Source organism: Pelophylax lessonae (genome assembly GCF_965119305.1).
Source record: "Pelophylax lessonae genome assembly, chromosome: 1".
NCBI classification, from domain to species: Eukaryota; Metazoa; Chordata; class Amphibia; order Anura; family Ranidae; genus Pelophylax; species Pelophylax lessonae.
The window spans coordinates 126,709,117-126,726,923 of NC_138768.1; positions in this window are offsets into that span (position 1 = coordinate 126,709,117).

A 17,807-nucleotide genomic window follows, 5' to 3' on the forward strand; every position below is an offset into this window, starting at 1 on the left:
CTGAATTAGTGTAATAGGAAAATTGGTCCTTAGACCTAAGGTCAACTTAATTACAGTTTAGCAGCAGCTGTAACTCATGCAGAGGTGACTTAAAAGGTTAAAGATTTTGGCATCTGTGATTGTTCCATTCCAATACAGAAAAAGGTAGTATATGCTGTGTTTGCTTTTTCTAATGGTTCCAGAGGTCTTGTTCATGTGCACTGGAAGCTAAAATGCAGGGCTGTAGGTTAAGCATATCTCGCTTTATTTCTAACATTTCAGGCATAAAATGGATTATGATTAGTAATTAACGAATTATTTAAATCCTTCTCTCCCAGTAAACTCCACTGATGATACACTATATTACCATAAGTATTGGGACGCCTGCCTTTACACGCGCATGAACTTTAATAGCATCCCAGTCTTAGTCTGTGAGCTTCATAATTGAGTTGGCCCACCCTAGGAAGGCTGTGCACAAGGTTTAGGGTTGTGTCTATGAGAATGTTTGATTATTCTTCCAGAAGCGCATTTGTGAGGTCAGGCACTGATGTTGGATGAGAATGGCCTGGCTCGCAGTCTGTGCTCTAATTAATCCCAAAGGTGTTCTATTGGGTTGAGGTCAGGATTCTGTGAAGGCCATTTAGGTTCCTCCACCCCAAACTGGCTCATCCATGTCTTTATTGAGCTTGCTTTGTGCACTGGTGTGCAGTCATTTTGGAAAAGGAAGGGGCCATCCCCAAACTGTTCCCACAAAGTTGGGAGCATGAAATGTCTTGGTATGCTGATTCCTTAGGAGTTTCCTTTATTGGAACTAAGGGGCCAAGCCCAACCCCGGAAAAATAACCCCACACCATAATCCCTCCTCCACCAAATCATTAAGACCAGTGCACAAAGCAAGGTCCATAAAGACATGGATGAGCAAGTTTGGTGTAGAGGAACTTGACTGGCCTGCACGGAGTCCTGACCTCAACACCAATAGAACACCTTTGGGATGAATTAGAGCTGAGACTGAGAGTCAGGCCTTCTCGTTCATATGAGTCAGGCCTTCTTGTTCATATCAGTGCCTGACCTCACAAATGTGCTTCTGGAAGAATGGTCAAACATTCCCATAGACATACTCCTAAACCTTGTGGACAGCCTTCCCAAAGGAGTTGAAGCTGTTAAAGCTGCAAAGGGTGGGCCAACTCAATACTGAACCCTACCGACTAAGACTGGGATGCCATTAAAGTTCATGTGCGTGTAAAGGCAGCCGCCCCAATACTTTTGGTAACATAGTGTATATGCAAGAGTGATGTTAGCTGACAGGTCCTGATATGTAGTCCCCATTCTGTATGTTCTTCAGCATTAAGGTGTATGTACCCCTTAAAGTGGTTGCAAGCCCTTACATATACCTCGTGAAGTGACTCAGGTCATACACAGAGATAAAAAAAAATCCTTCTACATAAGTTGTACCTGATTATCTGCAGCCATCTGTTGTCTACAGCCATTCAAAGTCCAGAATTTTTACCACATGTCTGAACTTTCCGAAAGCAGGGGGTTGAAGTTGCAGAGCTGAGTGATAGATGATTGGAGGTATGAAAAGGATTTCTGGTGCCTCAAACCAGGAGGAAGTTTTGGAACTTTTTAGGCAAAGATAAGATAGTTTGTATAAGTAAAACAATTTATTTATACAGTTTAAAAATGTATAAATAAATTGTTTTACTTATACAAACTATCTTATCTTTGCTTAAAAAGTCCCAAAACTTCCTCCTGGTTTGAGGCACCAAAAATCCTTTTCATAAATTGACTAGGGATGTTGGCAAAATATATAATCAAGGCTTCTAGAGAATCCTAAAAAAACACACAGATGATTGGAGGTAAGGGACACACCTCCCTCCACACAGCACACAGGAACAGAGCTAAGGCTGTCAATCAAAGGCTGTGTAAAGATAAAAAATGTTTAATATAATGCGACAGATGCAGACTGAACTGAGGCAAACTACATTGAAAGACAGGGACACTTATGGTACAAACCCTTAAGACAGGTTCTATGGCTTTACATAGTTACATAGTTACATAGTTAGTGAGGTTGAAAAAAGACATCAGTCCATCCAGTTCAACCTATGATGTGTGTGTGTGTTTGCTATTAACCGTACATTGTATACCCCTGTATGTTGTGGTCTTTAAGGTGTCCATCTAATAGTTTTTTGAAACTATCAATGCTCCCTGCTGATACGACTGCTTGTGGAAGAGAATTCCACATCCTTACCGCTCTTACAGTGAAGAACCCCTTACGCACTTTAAGGTTAAACCGCGTTTCCTCAAGTTTTAGTGAGTGGCCACGTGTCTTATTGTATCTCCTCTCTCTGAATAGTTTGTTCCTTATGCTCGGGTCGCCAGTACAGTATTTGTACATTGATATCATATCCCCCCTCAATCTTCTCTTCTCCAGAGAGAATAGGTTCAGTGCTTGTAGTCTTTCCTCATAGCTGCTGTCCTCCATTCCCCTAATTATTTTTGTTGCCCTTCTCTGGACTTTCTCCAGTTCCAGCACATCCTTCCTGAGGACCGGTGCCCAGAACTGGACAGCATACTCCAGATGTGGCCGGACCAGAGTCTTGTAGAGTGGGAGAATAATCTCTTTATTTCTGGAGTGAATCCCCTTTTTTATACAACCCAGTATTCTGTTGGCTTTGCTTGCGGTGGCTTGGCATTGCATGCCACTGCCAAGCCTGTTGTCTACCAGTACCCCCAAGTCCTTTTCCATCCTAGACTCACCCAGAGGTTCCCCCCCTAGTGAGTAGCTTGCTTTCTGGTTTCTGGCCCCCAAGTCTCATCTTAAATCTCATCTGCCATGTAGTTGCCCACCCCGTTATTTTGTTCAGGTCCTCTTGCAAGGTTTCCACATCCTGCATAGAAGATATTGGCAAGCCTAATTTAGTATCATCTGCAAATACTGAGATTGTACTAGATATCCCCTCCTCTAGATCATTTATGAATAAATTAAACAGGATTGGTCCCAGGACAGAACCCTGGGGGACCCCACTTTCCACACCCGCCCAATCCGAGTACTCCCCATTAATCATCACCCTCTGGACTCTACCCTGGAGCCAGTTCTCTATCCAGGTACTCACCTTATGGTCCATACCTACCTTCCTTAGTTTGTACAGTAAGCGTTTGTGGGGAACGGTGTCAAAGGCCTTTGCAAAGTCCAGATACACCACATCCACAGGCTTACCTTTATCTAGGTGGCAGCTCACTTCATCGTAGAAGGTTAATAGATTGGTTTGGCACGAACGATTTTTCATGAATCCATGCTGATTACTACTTATAATACCGTTTTCATTACTAAAGTCTTGTATGTGGTCCCTTATCATCCCCTCCAAAATTTTGCAGACTACTGATGTTAGGCTGACCGGCCTATAGTTACCCGGGATATATCTCGGCCCCTTTTTAAATATTGGTACCACGTTGGCTTTTTTCCAATCAGCTGGCACCATACCCGTCTGTAAACTATCCTTAAAGATCAAGAATAATGGTCTGGCAATCACCTGGCTGAGCTCATTAAGAACCCTCGGGTGCAAGCCATCCGGTCCCGGGGATTTATTTATGTTAAATTTCTCTAGTTTAGCTCTAAGTCTATCCTCTGTTAGCCATGGTGGCACTTCCTGAGGTGTATTATTTAGTTCGGCCTTACAAGCAAGGTTCGTGTAGCCCCCCGATTCCTTTGTGAAGACTGAAGAAAATAAATTATTTAACACTTCCGCCTTTTCTCTGTCCTCTGTGGCCATTTTTCCTTTATCATCTTTTATGGGGCCAATGTGTTCTGACCTCGCTTTCTTACTGTTTATATACTTAAAGAACTTCTTGGGGTTCTTTTTACTCTCCTCCGCTATATGTCTCTCGTGTTCTATTTTAGCCGCCCTGATTTCGTCTTTACATTTCTTATTACACTCTTTGTAATGCTTAAATGCTGCCAATGACCCCTCAGTCTTGTATTTTTTGAAGGCCTTTTCTTTAGCTCTAATATACATTTTTATGTTGGAGTTTAGCCACCCAGGGTTTAGTTTTGCTCTTTTAAATTTATTTCCCTGTGGAATGCACTGGCCCACCCCTTTGTTAAGTATGCTCTTGAAGCACTCCCATTTTTCCTCCGTGTTCTTTGTTCCCAGGGTTCTATCCCATTTGATATTTTCTAGCAGCGAGCGCAGTTTAGGGAAATTGGCTCTTTTGAAATTCAGTGTCCTTATATTACCTTTGTGTTTCCTATTACTGTAATTAATACTGAAACCAATTGACCTATGGTCACTGTTCCCTAAGTTATCCCGTATATAGATATCCGTGATCAGGTCTGTATTGTTGGTAATCAGTAGGTCAAGTACCGCATTGTTTCTTGTCGGTGCATTCACCATCTGACCCATGAAATTGTCCTGCAAAACATTTAGGAACTGCCGAGCCTTGGCTGAGTGCGCAGTTCCTTCTGCCCAGTCTATATCAGGATAATTAAAGTCCCCCATTATAATGACATTTCCCATCCTTGCTGCCAATCCTATCTGTAACATGAGGTCCGCCTCACCCTCCTCCCTCTGGTTGGGGGGCCTATAGCATACGCCCAATATTACCTTCCCCACCGTGCCTTCCCTTTGAAGCTCTACCCATAGGGATTCTGCCTCGTCCATAGCTCCATTATTAATATCATCCCTCATATTTACCAGTATACTGTTCTTAATATACAGACATACCCCTCCCCCTTTTTTACCCTCTCTATCCCTGCGATGAAGGGAATACCCCTGAATGGTCGCCATCCAGTCATGAGAGCTGTCGAACCAAGTCTCAGTTATCCCCACAAAATCTAAGTCCTCCTCAAACATCAGCAGCTCCAGCTCTCCCATCTTGTTGGCCAGGCTTCTGGCATTGGTATACAAGCCTCGTAATTTTGATCAGTTACATTTATCCTCGTTTGATGTTTTTAGGCTGCTCTCTTGATTTTTCCCCATACCCACCCTGGGTTTAGGAGCTCCGAACACCCTACCGCTAATGCCCCCATTTCTGCCCTCTGAAACTTGCTTTCCACTGGCTAATTCTATATCTGTACCCTCCCCCCATTCCCTAGGATCCACTGATGAATCCAATTCAGCACACTTAGCACAGCTCTTCTGAGAGACTGAAGAGATCTCTAGCCAGCAAACAGACAAGAATAGCTGGAGTGTGCAGACTAAGTGTAGTGGGTTTGGACCCCTTGATAATGTCCTATTGGACGAAACGCGTTGGCTCCTGCTTTTGCTGCAAATTAAATGCAGTGAAGAGGAAGCAGAGACAGAGTTAAACCCTGCTATGTGTGTCTACACTGCTTGGGAGCGACCATGTACTGTGTACCTCCTTAGCAAATGGCTTGCGATGGGGGCATACAAAGTAGAGGAGGAGCCAAGATCCCCAGAGGGGGATCACAGAAGATGATGTTTAGAGCTGCTTTCTGCAAAACCATTGCACAGAGCAGGGGAGTATAACATGTTTGTTATTTTAATAAAAAAAAAAAACCTTTAGTAACACTTTAATAAACAGTTTTTAATTAGTCTTGGTCATTGAAGGATTGCAAAAAGAACAACATTTCCCAAATTAAAATAACATTATTTATTTATAACAACTTTTTTGGTGAACTTTAATTAAAAAGGCTAATAATCCATTAATCACAACAAAATATTGTTTTAATTAGAAACTAGTATTTTAAATAAAAGAAGAAAATATATGGTAAGTCTGTTTTCTATAGATTCATGTGTCTGGAATATAAAAATATATCAACCACTTTATGGAATGGATTTTCCCCAGCCATCTCTATGACCCTGGGAGGCTCGAAGAGATGTCATGATGTCACTTCCGGCTCTGGCAGATGTAAACACTGCCATTTTTTTCTCCTGGAAAGCAGAGATCAATGTTTTGGGTTCTTTTTTGATCTCCCAGGGTAAAGGCGATATCTGGAGCCTTTTTGACCCCAGATGTCTCCATGAAGAGGACCTATCATGTCTTATTCCTATTACAAGGGATGTTTATATTTCTTGTATTAAGAATAAATGTGATAAAAAAAATTAAAATGAAAGGGACAGTTTAAAAATAAAATATATTATAATTTAAAAAAAATATTTAAAGTGCCCTTTAAACTCCCCTTGTGCTCCCACGCAGAAGCGAACGCACCCCTAGGTTGCGCCCGCATATGTAAACGATGTTCGTACCACACATGTAAGGTATCGCTGCAAACGTTATAGCGAGAGCAATAATTCTATCACTAGACCTTCTCTGTAACTCTAAACTCTAGACAAAGTGTCACCAATGGAGATTTTTAAGTACCAAATTCTACATGTGTGCACAATTTTAAAGCGTGACATGTTAGATATCTATTTACTCAAGGTAACATAATCTTTTATATTCTACCAAAAAATTGGGATATATATTGTGTTTTTTTGCATTAAAATTCATTAAAGTGTATTTTTTTTAGAAATTGGGTTTGAAAAATTGCTGCGCAAATACTGTGTGACATAACAAATGGCAAAGACCGACATTTTATTCTCTAGCGTTTCTGCTAAAAAAATATATACAGTGTCTTAAAAAAGTATTCATACCCTTTGACATTTTCTACATTTTGTCATGTTACAACCAAAAACATAAATTATTTTATTGGGATTTTATGTGATAAACCAACACAAAGTGGCACATAATTGTGAAGTGGAAGGAAAATGATAAATGGTTTTAAATTTTTTTTTTACAAATAAATATCCACACATAGCGTTTTGCTTTTAGGCCAACAAGTTCAATTTTGGTCTCATGTGACCAGAGCGCCTTCTTCCACATGTTTGCCATGTCAGCTGGCCCATAACTCATTGACACACCTTGTGGAGTTTGATGACAAGCTTTATTAAACAGAAAAAGACCTTTAAAGGGGTAAATCAAATGGTGAATTATTACTTCAGTAGATAATGACAAGCTCAACAAGCACAGTGAGAAATACTAATTCACACACATGATGGGGTAATATTGTTGGAAGTTTACCAGAAGAAAATAGTAACTCCTCATTCCACTGTCAGGCACAAGCACAAGTATTAAAAAGTAAGAACACCTGACTGCTCCCTTCCCATTGTATCTAGATAACAGTAATCAGGAACAGTGTGAATCTCCCTATTGGGGGCACAGACATCAATAAACCTAACTGGTTTTCTAGTCTCTCTCTCTCATCCAGCCCCAAATTCCCCAAAAAAATAGCTTTTAGTTATACTTTGATAGGGCCAACTGGACTACAGTTGTAAACCGAGTTGATATAAAAGTACATTGATGTAATCAGACATGTTTGTATAGGTTATAGTTATTTTAAAATGTGCTGTCTGAAGTGTAATTATATAATGTCCTGTAAACAGCTAGCTACCAAAATAGCTATTACAAAAATCACTTAAGCTAGTGTTGGGAGCCAGATTTTCATTTTAAATTGTTTAATGAATATCGCCAGGTCCTAAACCCCCATTGCAGGTAAACAAAACAACTTGGTCCTAAACATACCCCCAACTTGATGAGTTAACAATTAGGGACCAGTAGCACACTGATTAGGCAACATTTTTCTTTCTCCTGACCGGCTCACAGTTCTGCTGCTCTTCCCTCCAGCCCTGCTGTGTCAAAGGATTCAGGAAGCTGATAAAAAGGCAAGGGTAGACACTAAGTAAAAATAAATGGCACCTTTTTTATCTGTCTGACTTACGTTTTAAAGCTCTGCAAAGGAAATGGTTCCAAACATGTTGGCAAGCTGCATTAGTGCCAGGGGCTCCACCCAGCTCCTTCTTCAGGTAGAGTATGCACATACATGTCCTTAACGGCTACCCCGCTATTTTTTGTTTCACTTACTTCAGATCTGAGACCCACCTGGCCATCACAGTCCTGGCATAAGGACCACCTTCTTAAATAAAGAAGTGCAGAGTGCTGATTTCTGATTTACTAAAAAAATTCACATTGCCACACAGGTTATCAACTTCACTTCTTCATCATTACAGTGTAGAACACTTCAGTACCCCCAACCCGATCTCTTAAAGTCCATCCATCGTCTCAAATGCTCTTTCAAGTGCCCCCCAGCAGTGGGTCCTCACAAGAAGTCTTTTCCCCAGGCCTTGGCCCCATAGGCATGCCACTCTTCTTGAATACCAACTTACATGCCAAAAGCCAGGGGCAGCCAAGTCCCATCATCTTCTGCCCAGGGCCCCTCCCACCCCAGAATATAAAGGGCACAATAGGCACAATATTCTGTTCACTAGCATCATTGGGGACTGGTCTCTCTAAAAGAGGTACTACTATCTACGTACAAACAGATATATCCAAATAATGCAAAATCCCTCTTAAGTCACAGCCCCTGTGACTTAAAGTGATACTAAACACACACTGTTTGATTTACATCACCCCCTCTATTTCTGTATGTGGATGACGGCACTGTAATTATTTTATTAAAAAAATAAATCTAAGAACCTTTCTCTTAATTGATATACAGCTGTCACAAGACCCAGCTCTTTCTCAGCCTGTCTGCACGGAAACATAAAAAAAGTAAAAAAAAAAAAATAATATCAATAAACTGTTTTAAATTGTCATACAAATATATATTTGAAATCAACTCTTTATTATTTTGTAGAAATAACTTTGCGTGAGTGGATTTCTGCCTCTCACTGTCATGCCACCCCAGCTGGTGTCTTAGAATAAGAGGGGGGTGAAGCCACCATTAACCTACATGTTTGGTTAAATGTGCTACAAAAAAGTAATAGATGGTTATTTGCACCTTTTACCTATAATCGTGAAAGTAAAGCTAGAAATTTTTGGGAGGCATTTTGTGGGAGTCCTAATGCCTCCCAAAAAAATCTAGCTTTTCTTCCATTATTCTACATGTAATATCCTGCCTCTATTGTGTTTAACAGGTTAGTGGGCATGGAGGAGAATGGAGGAGGGCTGCCATTTACCACTGTGTATACACAAACATGTGTCACTCTATAGTCACATGGGCTGCTCAGATGTGATAGGGAGGACATGCTCTGCATAGAAACTCACTAAACACTGAGCATGTGCAGAATTGCCACAAGAGCTGCACAATCCCTAGCTGAATTGAGGACATGGACAGAAGGTGGAGACAGAGAGCAGCAGGATCAACCAGTTTTTTTGAGGAATACAGAATACAAATCTCATAGTGAGTGAGTGAATATGAACCGCATAAAATGCAATATTTGTTGATAGTAGATGTGGGTTTAGTGACACTTTAAGAGGCCTTTCACACTGCGGTACTTCTAAACTGCCCATAAACCAATGAGCGCTTTGCTGAGCTTTTAAGGCACTTTTTAGGAGCTTTTTAGGCATTTGCTGTGCGCTTTTTGAAAAACACGTGACTCCAAAAAACATTTTGAGGCACTTTTGAAGCGGTTTTCAGGCGCTTCCCATTTATCACACGCATGCGCCAAAGATGCTGCATGCCGGATTTCTTTCACCGCACTGCCAGCACACCGCCCTGGTGTAAAAGCATTCATTGATTTTAATAGAAAGCATTTTATGTGAGCTTTTCAGACGCTTTTTTTAACGCCAAAGCCCTTGAAAAACGTCTTAGTGCGAAAGAGTATAGGCAGAGAATCCTTGTCCTTCTCAAGCACCGCCCTAATACAATTGTTCTACATTTATTATTAGGATAACACCTACTAAGGACATGTACAGTATACATTCCCTACTTGGGCACCTTGTGCTTTGTGCCAAGGTCAGTTTTACACGTTACCAGTGTGAATAGGGTATGGTGGCAATTTGCTTTCTGCCGAACTTAGAGAAACCTTTCTATATTCACTTTCTTCTTTCTTCTATTTCTACCTTTTGCACAGTATATACGTCTTGCGCTTGCTGCCCTGTCTCAGGAGAGCCATTATTCAGCAAAATACATACAATACAATGCATACACATAATGTATTTAATTATTTATTGCAGGTATTTATATAGCATTTCATATTTTCATATCTGGATGTTTTCATATGCTGATTTTATTTCGAGTATGATGTAAGTGCAATATCTTCAATAACTTATTGTTGAACATACTACACCACGAGAGTCTTTGCTTCTGTTCTGAAGAAATTTGTTCAATGATCTTTGGATTCGAGTGAGTGAGACCTTTTTGGATACACAGCTTTAAACGGGACCCAGCCAACTATAGGAATTTTGCTTCTATTGACCTCTCTATAGTCTGAGGGTCAATATTTTGGTAAGAGTCCACTTTATTTTACGTGGTGGGGTGCTATTAACTCTTCACATCTTTCACTGGGGGCTGGAGAAGTTCCTTTTCTATGGACTTATTTGGACTTTGATTATCCCAGTGATGGTATCCACTTAATTGCATTAAGGTTTTGTCCCTTAAGAATGTTTTGAATTACATTTATTGAATATTGGCGCTACCTCTGTTTCTTTTTAATTTTATTTGGTGTGTAATCCTACCTATATGGTTTAAAAAACAAAACTGTGGCGCTAAGACCCTTAATAAATGACAGTCCCACTTGAGGATGTGTATAAAGCAATAAAAAAGCAGTCCATGTGTGTCCGTCTCCACATAAAGAAGAAATTCTCGAGCAGAAAACCACCACCAGAAAGCACTCCAACACCAGTACTTCTTACCAAAAGTGATTGATCTCCATCACAGAGATCAAAAGTAGCGCATAACTGGAAATCATGAAGGCTTCTCCAATGCAGTCTTAGTAAGCTCTCGATGTGGTATGTTATGCAAAGAAAAAGAGGGACATCACATAGCGCAGACCGCTTTAAAAGGCTTTATTCTTAAATAGAATGGTACTCACAAGAAAAGTACTACATCTCGCATGTAATACATGGGCACCGAGACCTCCCAGATGTCCTTAGGGCGTCCCAGCGGTGGACCACCGAATCTCTGGCCGTCCTGTCTCCTCCACGGATCGTAGCACGCGCCACCCAGCACGCCACCCGACGTACGTTTCGTCCGATTGGACGTCGTCATGGGGTGTGGCTACAGGGTGCGCCAGTGCTATCTATAGCAGAGGAGAGAGCCGCCCACCGGAACTGAGTGGCCGGAAGTGAGGTATGCGCTCCAAACGACCGGAAACCACCACTCTGACCGGAAGAGGAAGGGAGAGGAAGATAACATAATGGGGAAATAGAAGGAAAAATCCCCTCGCAAAACCCCACACTGCGATGTCTCCCCCATCCTTCTAATGAGCAATATACTATAAATGGAATCAACCAAAAAAAAAAGGGCATTAACCCATATACCATATCAGATATATAGATACCCAATATATCATACAACGGCCCGAGGAGAGACAGCGCCATCTATCGGTGCTCCTAGTGTGGAACACCTAAGGTACAAGGAGGTCTCAAAAAACATAAAAATACATACATCAATTAGTAACATAAAATATTAAAAAACATACATTAAAATGCTACATAATAAAACAAATCCAGAAATATTGTACACATTGAATAAAACTAACAAATATTGCACAGCAAATACCAAGGAGAGGGAGGGGAACGCCAATCTAGGAATTATTGATATGGGCATTTAGATCCCATTCAATGTTGAGACCCAAGGGGGTATAAGATTTGAGTCTATATATCCAGCTCGTTTCGAGCTTGGAAACCCCTCTCGTTAGATTACTTCCTCTCCAATGTCCTGAAAATTTGTCTATCCCCAAAAACATAGTGCCACTAGGATCCCTATTGTGGCACTCATCATAGTGCCTAGAGAGGCTGTGTTTGGGGAAGCCCTTGACTATGTTGGCCACATGCTCCTTCAGCCTCACATGAAGCTCTCGGATAGTGCGGCCAACATAGTCAAGGCCGCATGGACATCTCACCAGGTAAACCACATACCTGGTGGTATAGGATATAAACGGTTTTATCTTAAAGTCCTGTCCAGAACCAGACTTAAAGGTGTCAATTCGTCTCTTCTTCACCACATTAAGCTGACAGATAGTGCACCTCCTGCATTTATAAAAGCCTCCCATTTGTTGAAAAAAAGAGACCTTTTTTGGGGGATCCCTAATGTTGGGGGCAATCTGCAACCTTAAGGGAGGGACACCCCTATAGATTACCTGAGGCTGGGGAGGTAAGAGGGGGCCCGACACTGAATCATTCCGCAGAATGTGCCAATGGCGCCGAAGAATAGTTTTCACTGAGAAATGTTGAGTGGAGTACGAAGAGAGGAATGCGAAATCAAAAGGACGTTTTAAGTCCCTCTGTTTAGGCTGAAGAAGATCCTCTCTCGCTCTCGAATCAGCTTTTAACAAGGCCTGACTCAAAAGAGACTCATCGTACCCCTTCTCAAGAAATCTCTGTTTAAGGACAGAGGCCTCCTGCAAAAAATCTTCATGACGCGAACAATTACGCTTCAGTCGGAGGAACTGACTGACAGGAACGGACTCCAACCACGACCTGTGATGACAACTCGTGGTATCTATGAATCCGTTCCTGTCAGTCGGTTTAAAGAAAGTAGAGGTAACAATCCGCCCTTCTTCTATACGGATCCTAAGATCCAAAAAATGAATCTCGCTAGCGCTTGACTCATAGGTCAGACTGATGCCCCTATCATTGTTGTTCAGGGATCCCATGAATTCAACCAGGGAATCACCCGTGCCGTCCCATAAGAAGAGGATGTCGTCGATGTACCGACGCCAGAGTACAAGCTCTGGCCTAGGTACACCCCAGACGACATCCTCTTCCCACTTGGCCATGAACAGGTTGGCCATACTGGGCGCGAATTTCGCGCCCATGGCCACTCCCCTGTTCTGTAGATAATAAGTGCCGTTATACCAGAAGTAATTTCGGGACATTGCATAGTCCAGAAGAGAAATAATGAAATCTCTCTGGAAACTCAACAAACTTTCTAACCTCAGATAATGAGACACCGCCTCTCTGCCATGTTGGTGTGAAATTATGGTATACAGGGATGAAACATCCGCTGTTACCAAAATATAATTATCCTGCCAGGTGACATTGCCCAACTCATTGATCACCTGCATGGAATCTCGTAAATACGAGGGCATTTTTACCACCACAGGCTGTAGGAAATGATCGATATATTTGCCCACCCGGGAGGTGACGGAATCGATACCGCTAACTATAGGTCTCCCGGGTGGGCAAATAGGATCCTTATGTATTTTGGGCAAAAAATACATAACGGGTACTCTGGGGGCAGAGGGCACCAAAAAAGCCTTCTCTTTTTTAGTGAGAAGCTTCCTATCAAACCCCTCATTCACCAGGGCAATCAGTTCCTTTTTATATTTGGCGGTAGGGTCACCCCTCAGGGGAATATAAGTGTCCCTGTCTGATAGCAACCTTAGCATCTCTGCGTCATAGGCGGCGGTGTCCATAATAACAATCCCGCCGCCCTTGTCCGCAGGCCTCACTATGATATGATTTTTTTTTTTTTTGTCTACCTATATGGTTGGCTGCCTTTATTCCTTGCACATTCTGTTCTGAGCGCAGCTATATTTTCTCTTTTACTATTTATATAGCATTGACAACTTATGCAGCAATTTACAAATTGTACATTTGCATCCACGTCTGTCCTTAGGGATTTACAATCCAGGGTCCCTATCTCACATACATACATACACGCACTTGGGACAATTTGGACAGTAGCCAGTTAACCTACCAGCATGTCTTTGTAGTCTTTGTAGTGTGGGAGGAGTACACGAAGGAAACCCAAGCAAGCACAGGGAGAGCATACAATCTTTTGCAGACCACTAGGCAATAAATGGGGCTAAAGCTGCAGCAACATAAGAGGACAGATGAGGTTGAACAGTTTAGATCCAAAAGCTAGGTTAAACAATACCAAATGAGACCATGATACACAGTTAACATTATATTCCTTTTTAGCCTTTTTTTGAATAATGAAATATATATTGTAGTATTGTATATCTGACATGTTAACCCTATGCAGGAAACTGGGGAGTTGGGAGAAGAAAATTAGTAATTTAATACTTTATAAACTTTATCATTAGTAACATCGTCAAGATCGGATTGTCAGTTGGATGAGCATGCATGAACTTAAAGTTTTTGAGCATCTCTCTCATACCAGTCCTTCATTAGTTTGCATTCCAGATAGGGTATGTATATATATATATATATATATATATATATATATATATATATATATATATATATTTATATATATCATTTTTATCATTTTGATGGAGATCCTTATGGCTGCCTCAAGGGACACTCTATAGTTACTGATCAATACATAAATTTACAGCCTATTCCCATATTCTTCACTAGGGCGCTACAATTACCAGCTCTACTGCCAATATCAGCAGCAAGTAATTAAAGTACAAAATAATTTTAAAATCTCACACCAGGTCACGCAAGGAATGCACCATAATTAAACCCCCTAAATCAATACAGATAAAATGTTAGACTTACGGGATTGATTTTAAAGCTGAGATGGAATGCGTGATATTTCAAGCCTGCAGAGTAGTGTAAATAAGCAATAACACCCAACAGAGTATGCATTTAGTAGGTAATAATGCACAAGAATGCTCAGTACAGCAAGAAAAGCTGCGGGCCCCAAGTGTCCTGTAAACTACGAAGTAAAGTGCCAGAGTGCCTTCAACCATCAAGAGCTTGTTGTATTTCATTATTATTGCACTGCCTCAAAGTGCACTTCTGCTATTATAAAATATTTTAAAACATAAATAACAAAAGAGATATTTTATTATCTCTAGGTACATCATTCGGTTATGGTACATTTAAAGAACAGATCAAGTCTTTTACACAGTGCAAGTTAATGGAACACATTCTAAAAACGGTCTTTTAGAACAGACGCATCTAAAAACAATTACACTTCAGTTGGGGATGATTGAAGGTGGGCTGTTGGAAGCACTTAATAAAGATTTCCACATTCTTCAGAACACAGGCAAGTTAGGGGGGAAAAAAATCTCTGCTAAAGGATTGTGTTAATATCAATAAAGGAAGGGGATCAGCAATTTTATGCAAGTTGTGTAAAACTACTGTATGTAAAGAGTAATTTTCTTCTTTTATTTAAAGAACTCCAGTCTAAATGTAAAGCAGAATATTATCTTAAAATGGGAAGCTGCTGAAATCACTAAATACGGCAAGTTCAGGCCTTCTGAACCTTCATTTTAAATCAGCTAATTATCTTCAAGGTGTAGCAAAATAAAAGGTGTGAAAAATCCTACAGTTTGTATTCTTTAGAAAGCAGTCACATTCTGAGTAGAAAAGCCTTTCCCCTACCAGCATAATGCAGAGAAGAACCCTTGCTCTTTGCATGGAACCACTGGTTTCTCGGAAGGGGTCTGCAACACTGTGTTGAGCCTATGAAGTGTGCATTGGGTAATTTACAGCCCAGAGTCACCCGTAAGGGGGTACAGCCAGCCCTTCCGTACTGGGCCAGGACCCCATTAGTTCAACAGGGGTTCTGGGCACCTGTTAAGCAGGAAGACCTGCTATACTGTCTTATTAACATCATCCTTGTGTGCGCCTCAGCACCTGCAGCCGGTGGGAGCGAGAGGAGGAGAAGCTGTCAGTGCTGAATGATGTTTCAGGATGGGTGGGGGGTGATAAACAGTGGCCTATTGTGGTGGGTGTAGCTGGTACGATCGCCCCAGGTGCAACATTTAGAGGGGTGTGGAAATTAGTGTGTGTGCTGGGTCGATGTAGGGCCGGCTCCAGCATAAGGCAGCTGGTGCTGTGTACTTCAGTCGTTGTATACACTAACTTCCACCTGCTCTACTGGCCCTGCCCCAGATGCAGGGCAGAGCAAAATGGCCTTCCCTTTCTGAACACCCCCTCTCTCTTCAGCCCCCTATAATAAATAAATCCCTCCCACGGCATCCCACCTGGGCGGTAGCAGAGAAAGAGCTCCAGTACAGCAGCACAGAGACAATCTTTGCAATAAATACAAAGTGCAATAGTGCTAAATATAAAAAATGTGAACAAATTAAATAATATAGATTGAGGTCCGGTTCACACTAATGCGATGCGGGAAGGCTGCGAATTCGCAGCCTGTTCCCGCATCGCACACGCACCCCGGCAGTTCACACTGCCATATGCGATACGCTGGGGGTGTCAATGTAATCTTAACGACACCCCCAGTTTGATCGCATATCGCAGTGCGATCGTGCAGTTCGCACAGGAGCGGATCGCACAAGTGTGAACCGCTGTGCGATCCGATCCTGATGCGGCTGCAAAAATGCCTCCTGTGCGTGTTTGCTCCGGGTGCGATGCGAATTTAGCCATACAAACTGTATAGCTAAACTCGCACCGCACAGCTGATCGCATGTAATGTCGGAGCAGTGCGCTCCGACATTACATGCGAACCCGGCACTCGCAGAAGTGTGAACCGGGGCTAAAAGTAATATTCATAATAATAATAAAAAAGGTGTCAATCGTGCAAATGATAATAATTTGTGCACACCAAAATGAGTGAATATAAATGCAACTGAAAATATGTATACAGGGGCCACCCTGTATGCAATGATATAAAGTGCTGAGTGTGCAGAAGTAAATACAACAAAATATAATTGTATAGAACCAAGTGAAAATAAAGTGATTGTGACTAAGCAGATATAAACAATAATCGCTTAATAAAGTGCTGATGGCATTTTCCGGTTATCAGAGAAATATTGCACTCTCCAGAGGTGCACTCTAACACGTCCACTGTGAGTGATCCAATGATATCCTTTGTGGTCACAAGTATATTTAAATTGTCTTTACTTCTGCACACTCAGCACTTTATATCATTGCATACAGGGTGGCCCCTGTATACATATTTTCAGTTGCATTATATTCACTCATTTTGGTGTGCACGATTTATTATCATTTGCATGATTTGCACCTTTTTTATTATTGTTAATATTACTTTTAATCTATATTATTTAATTTGCTCACATTTTTAATATTTAGCACTATTGCACTTTGTATTTATTGCACATATTTTCTGGATTTGTTTAATTTCCTCATTTGTTTTGCGCGGTTTTGTTTTATTCTGCTTTACACTTATGAGAGAGCGCTGTGCCCGCTGCATTACATAGAATTCCAATACCCATTTTTGCTCACAGGATTAACACTTTAATAAGCACAGAGACAATCACCGCTAAACTAGAGGCATGTGAAATGAGGGGGAGCCTGGGGGAGGAGTCGAGTGAGACCAGGGGGAGCGGCCAACAGCAGGCACAGAGTGCGAGTGGCACAACACGGATGACGCTCCACAGTGGAAAGTAGGGCAAGCAAGGTGTTGCTTTAGTATGTCTGACTGAGCTTATTGTTATACAGCCCGCTGCATGTACCATGATGAACCCCTAGAGATACACGAGGAATAGATGTGAATAGAGAAGGGGACATAGAGACAGAGCAAGGGAAAAAGAGTGATGGGGACAAAGGGGAACATGAAGGCAGTTAGAGAAGCTACATGGGGACAGAGCAAAGAAGATGGGGTTGTGTGCTGAGTTCTCAACATCTTGTCTTCTCACTCTTTATTGCCCACCATCTTTTACCCCCCCATGCCCCCCCCCCGGTGGTGGTGGGAGTCACTTACAGCAGAGCGATATAACAAAACAAACAGCGCAAAATGATGTGACTAACATGAACCGTATGTGAAATATATCACCATCAATAAATAAAGTACATAATAAAATAGTGCCTATATAATATAGTGATTAACCTGTGTAATAATGAATACAAAAATACAAATAGTCCATAAAACCGTGGAAATAAATATATAGTCCTAAATGCTTCAGCAAGTGGCCAGTGAAAGATAGTCCAAGAAAGTGCTTATGTGCTGGAAAATCCGTGCAAACTCATGCTGACACTGTGCTGTG